Source organism: Arvicanthis niloticus, chromosome 6 (assembly GCF_011762505.2).
Source record: "Arvicanthis niloticus isolate mArvNil1 chromosome 6, mArvNil1.pat.X, whole genome shotgun sequence".
Classification (NCBI taxonomy): Eukaryota; Metazoa; Chordata; class Mammalia; order Rodentia; family Muridae; genus Arvicanthis; species Arvicanthis niloticus.
Genome location: NC_047663.1, coordinates 31,736,092 through 31,742,021, shown reverse-complemented (window position 1 = coordinate 31,742,021; position 5,930 = coordinate 31,736,092). Strand labels below are relative to the sequence as shown.

Here is a 5,930-nt window from a genome sequence, read left to right as displayed (position 1 = left end):
GGCAGCACTGTATTTGTAGATCTATTCACAAATGCAGCCCTCCACCAGATTCACTGATTCTCAATTTTTTTTTCTTGAGGAGTGGAGTCACACGCAAGTGTATCTAGCAAATCTCTCAAGTGATTTTGATGTACATCCTTGTTTAAGTTCCTCTGAGGCTGAGCATTCCTTTCCAGGGATGTGTCCACGGTACAGTGGTTAGCAATAATAAATTACCTTCCTTGACTGGCTGGCTTCCATTACAAGTAATTTTTCTTCCTTTTCTCATTTCAGTAAAATAGAGAATTATACAATAAACTAAATACTGACATATAGTGAGAATTTTTATTTCTTTAAAAACTCAAAAATATTATAAGAATATGTTTCCATTTTAATGCCAGGTATGGGATATGGGGCTGTTTCAGATTGTCCACAGAAGTGGACCATGATTTTCCTTATATTCTAGCAGGAGCCTGATTTTGCCAGCTGCAGATAGTTTCTGTGACAATGTGACATTTGGAATTCTAGAGACTATTCAGAGGGTATATAAATGCTAGGGTCCCAAGAAGCAGGGCAGGTTTTTGGTGGGTTGTTGTTTGTTGTTGGTTGTGGTTGTTAAGTAGCTGAGTGCAAAGAATAAAAAAAAAAAAAAAACAAGAAAAAAATAGATATTCTGACAGGGAAAGATCAAACTTGCTCCAAGGACCCGGATGCCCCTAATCTGCAGGAAGTAGTTTAAGGATAATGCCATCACTCCCTTCCTGACCCCTGGCTTTATTCAGGGAGTTTTCCCCTTTCCTGTCTATCCATTTTTTTCTCTCTTATCTAGGGTTAGGGGGTTGGAAGAAAAAAGAATCCACAAAATCTAAAAGCCCAGCTACCCCATCAGATCCACAAGGATTTCACTTTCAGAGACACACACTCACCATCTGCATGAATATGGGACACGGGGGGTGGGGAGGGCATCTTGGCCATTTGCATGCTGGGAGAGGGTTTGGGAAATAATACACAAGGCATTTATTAACAAAGGTCAACAGAGAAAACAAAATGCCTTCTGTTTATTCAATAATATGATGAATAGTCAACACCGGAAGCCATAACTACCTATGGCTTCATTTCATGTGAGCAGAGACCGAGTGGCAGTGATTTCCATGTCGCACAGAATGTCCTCACAACCTACTCATTTCAATCTCAAAATGCAAACCAAGCTCTTACTCCTTTTGGGAATGCTACCTTACCGAACTTAGAAACTGCACACAGACAGCTCTTTAACCATGCTTCGAACTGAGTTCTCACTGCTCAATAAAATGCCAGCAGTCTGGCCAAGAAGTGTTACAGGAAAAGGGACAAAAGGGAACCATCCCAAGACAAGTTCTAGAGCATCCATGCAGCAACAGTCAAGAGTAGGACACCAGGGTGTCTTTTCCATTTGCTCTCCTGACACCAACAGGAATGGCTCTTTGAGAAAACATTTAGTGTTTGTAGGCTGGCCAAAACTTCATGTGCTGTTTTTTTTTTCTTTCTGGATCTATTCTCAGATGAGGCCTTTCTAAGCTCAAGCTCTCTTCTCTCTCCAAACTCTAAACAAAACATAGAGAAGGTAGTTAAGATACTGTCTGTGTCTGACAATAAACGACACATCTTATATTCTTAATGTCTTGCTAGATGTTATTGGGTAAACTGTGTCATTCAACATATATATGGTCAAGTCTTTGCAATATTGTGTGACACTATTCCCAGGGAGACAAGAACAAATGTCTTCTGAGCCCCAGACAGGAAATTAATGGTAGACCAATTTAAGGACACTCTGAAAGTCCATTTTGACAAACTGGTGAATTTTATGGGGGTTACATACAGGAGTATGTATGAGGGTTACTTACAGAAATGTCTCAAAGATAGCTGGATCACCAAGGCCATCCCAGCATGGGGGACACTTCATGACAGCTGGACCACCTGCAGGCAGGTCAAGAGGTTGGAGAGTGTTTCTCCAGACAGCTCAGTTGGTCTGATCCTTTTCCAGGTGGCTTGGCTGATCTCTGTTTCTTCTAGGTAGTTCTTCCACACAGCTTGGCTGCTCTGGGAGTGTCTCTCAGCAGCCTCTGCTGCTCATCTGTGGTTGAGGAAGGAGGGACTTCATAAATCTGGTGAGTCTCAGTGACCTCACATCACTTTGTTCTAATTGTCCCCAGGAAAAATGGGTACACTGTACATTGCCTTCATCTGCATGGAGGGGAGATTTCATTCACTTTCTCCTCAGAAAGAAAAAAAACAATATCCTTATTCAGTTAAAATGTAGACCAGGGCATGGCATCAGGGCGACTTTGTGAGCAATAAATAACAACAACCACCGAAAGAATCCTACAAATGGAAACAATAAATAGTATGTGTTTGGCTCAACCATGAGTGAGTGTAGTCCGGTGGAGGTGTGGCCTTCTCCATCCCTAGGAACTTACTAGGTCAGTGACTGGGTTGCCCTCCCCCCAGAGTAGGAAAATGACATAAAGAACTCTCCATGTTTCTTTGCCCTCATTCAAGGAGAAAGTATATTGCTAAAGGAAGTCCCAGAACACCGCTGCCTAAGCCAGCCATTGTTAATGAAGCATCAGCAGCTGTGGCAGCCGTCACTATTCACTGAACACTACTGTGTGCACCAAGCCAGCCTTTTCTAAGAGCTGGTGCTGCATCCGTTCCAAATCCTCACATAGAGAGCGATGATGTGTGAGGAGAGATGGGAATTAATGAAACAACTTAACGGTCCACCAACAGGTAAAGGGATAGGAAAGGTGTGGTCTGAACATCTGGTAGAATAACTCGGTAACATTTAACAAGAAGGAAATTCTTCCACGTGAGAGGATGCAGATGAACCTTGAGGACATTATACTCAATGAAATAAGTTACTCAGAAAGACACATACTGCCCGGCTCCACATGTACAAAGCATCTATACAGCTGTATAGAATCTGACACAGGATGGAAGTTGCTTGGAGTTAGAGGAGGGAAGTGAGGCGCTGGTAATTAATGAACATGAAGTTTTTGGTAAGTGAGATGAGTAACCTCCAGAGAGCTGTCTTAGAACTCTACACAATGGTACTGTACTGTAAAACTTAACATTTTATATAACTGGTAAATTTTATGTCATGGGTCAATTTTATTTTTATGACAGTAAAAAATAAAAACATTTTTTTAAAAAAATCTAGAAAGAAATAATAAAAAACAATAGGCACTACCCTGACATATTGGCTCAGTCTAAGGCAGCCCCTGAATCTGAGGGGAGGTAGATTTCCCCACCCCCTCTGAAAGCACAGGATGGATGGCTATACAAGATGCAGAACTGATATTAGCAAAATAACCATAATGTGGATTACAGCCTGAAGCTGCTCCCCTTTCCTTAATGGTGTGCGATGATGGGGGCAGAATGCTCACATTTAAAGACATGCTGTTCCTTTAGTGTCATTGTTGTCTTCTGTCACAAAAGTCTCTATGTAGCACTGGCTGTCCTGGACTCACTGTGTAGACCAGGCTGGCCTTGAAGTCATCAAGATCAGCTTGTCTCTGCCTCCTTTACTGGGATTAAAGGTGTGTGCTCCAAATGTTCTTTGAACGTCCTAATATCTCCTTGTACAGGAGCCAATGTAGATTAATGTGGGAGGCAAGCCTGGGTTTGGAGATTACCAAATGCTTGCCCAGCCTTCTTCTTGTAACTCGACAGTCACTTCTTTGGCCAAATTGCCCAGATGCCTTTGGATCCCTTGTAGTATCTCTAACATTTGTGGTGAAGAGTTAATACAAGTCTGGAGTGTGCTCTGAGTGTTCCTGTGGGAAAGGCTTGATTGACAGTCTGAGGTGCTATTAGCAAGCACTGGAAAGAAGTCAGGTCTTGGGTGTGTGTCCTTGAAGGGCTCTGGGAAACCCTATTCTTCCTTTTGCTTTCCAAACTTAAGTTCTAACCTTAACCAACTGTGAGGTATTCTGCTCAGGCACTCCTAACCTTGAGGTACTATCTTGTCACATGCCAGCATGTCCAAGTGACCATGCATCTGAAACTTTGGAGATGGCAAAAAAATTTTTCCTTTTAAGGTGCTTCTCTTCAAAAATTTGTCACAGCAATAGAATGCTAACACATCTTGCCACTTGTTCTGGCTTTGGGGGAGTCTGTCATTTCTCTTACTCTTGATTCACAGCAAGGAGTTCATTCTACTTGCACCCCCATTTCCAGCCTCCCCCCCCCCCCAGTTGTGATTCCCAGTATAGATTAAATGAACTGATCGGACAGTTTTCAATTTCCAAACTTAAGAAGACTGATTAGACTTGCGATGGCTCACAGAACTCAGAAATGCATTCATTGTGATTTATGGCATTCTTATAAATCTCACTAGCTCTCGTGGATTTTGAATTAGATAACTGGCAAGTTACCACTTGAATGCTATCTTGTATCTTACAATAATTTGACGCTAATATGTAATAGTTAACAGTGATACCCAATGTTTGCTAGCTTGGTACTACCTAAGAAAATATTTGACAGTATCTATCAAAAAAATTAAAGGTAGGGTAGAGGAGGTGGCTTAATGGCATTCCTTCTTCAGTATATATAAGCCCCAGGTTCCATCCTCAGTACCAAAAAGTCACAAGATATTTGTATTTCCCATAGCAATCTGACTCCCAGGAGTACCTAAACCAAGGAGAGAAACACGACCAGGGACATTCTTTCACAGCCAGCTTAGAATCACATACATATAAAAAATATACATCTCAGCCATGCGCCTGGCTAAGACAATTCTAGTAAAAACTCCCCAGGGAAATATTATGCAACCATTAGTAGTTCTCTTTGTTTGGAACACTTTCCCACCCCCTCTGCCTAGCGTCTCTGCCAGCTCACTCCCACTTAGCCTTCAAAACTCAGGGTACCCACCCCTGCACTTGGACGCCCCTCTTCCCCTCCTTACATAACTCTTGGGCAAACCTCAGTCAAAAGATTTATAGCCTGCTGCATGGTAACCCATTGACTTGGCCTGTCAGTCTCCCTTCTGGATTGTACTCATTGAGACAGAGGTATCACGCAACAAGTTCAAAATCAGAGAGAGGAGAGGGAGGAGGGGGTTGACCGGGAGGAGGGCAAGGAGCAGGATGCAAACTGAATACAATAATAATAATAATAATAATAATAATAATAATAATAATAATAATAATAATAATCAGAGAGAGGGCACGGGAAGCAATTACTTTGAATGCGAACAAGTTTGGCTTCAGCTGTCTTAAGAGCTGGGTTCACAGCCCACGCCTACCCTTCACAACCCCCTTCTGCCCATCACCCCCCTTCTTGAATGACCTTCTATAGAAAGGGGGAACTGTGCTTTGGGGATGGATGTTTTCTGGCATTAGTGGGTGGAAGATTAGAAAGGGAGACTGTGAGAAGTTCCTGCAAAACTCCAGGAACCAACAACCTCCTTTGTATTTTCTTCCAAACTTTGTTTACCGGAACATCGGAGTTTGTACGGGGGCCAAGGATTGCAAAGGGTCCTTGAAATTGTTTTCGCTTCAAGGAGACCCATGTTCCCTTTTTCCTTGCAGAGGGTCTTGTAGATGGAGACCATTCAAGTCAGCCTGCCTGTGAAACTCCGCTCCTATCCACATCGCAAGGTATTCGCTTCCGCCCGCCCGACTCTCGACGAAGAGCTCTGAAGGGAAGATAACCTAGAAATCCTCGCGCGGCTGGCCCGCCCCTGCCGGCGCCCGCCCGCTCCCAGCCCCATCACGTTGCCTGCCGAGCGCATCTCGGCTGCGCCCTGGCGGGGAGGCGCCGAGGGTAGCTAAGGGGAGCGGGTCACGTGAGAGGAGGAGCCTGACCTACTTTCCGTGGCAGGAGGCGCATGCGTACAAGACTCCTGCGCTCCGGGCGGGAGGCTCACGTGGAATCGCACGTGCCCAGGCGTCCGGACAGGGCTGCACAGCCCA

At 43.9% G+C, this 5,930-nt stretch overlaps 1 long non-coding RNA gene across 1 annotated transcript; it reads right to left on the bottom strand.

Moving 5' to 3' along the window:
- Positions 1 to 513: 513 nt before the first annotated feature.
- On the bottom strand, positions 514 to 5,653 carry LOC143442518 (uncharacterized). The gene is made up of 3 exons (XR_013110754.1): positions 5,452 to 5,653; positions 1,860 to 2,089; positions 514 to 1,559 (listed from the first exon to the last, which is right to left on the bottom strand). It is a non-coding gene; the product is annotated as an uncharacterized LOC143442518 (long non-coding RNA).
- Positions 5,654 to 5,930: the final 277 nt, after the last annotated feature.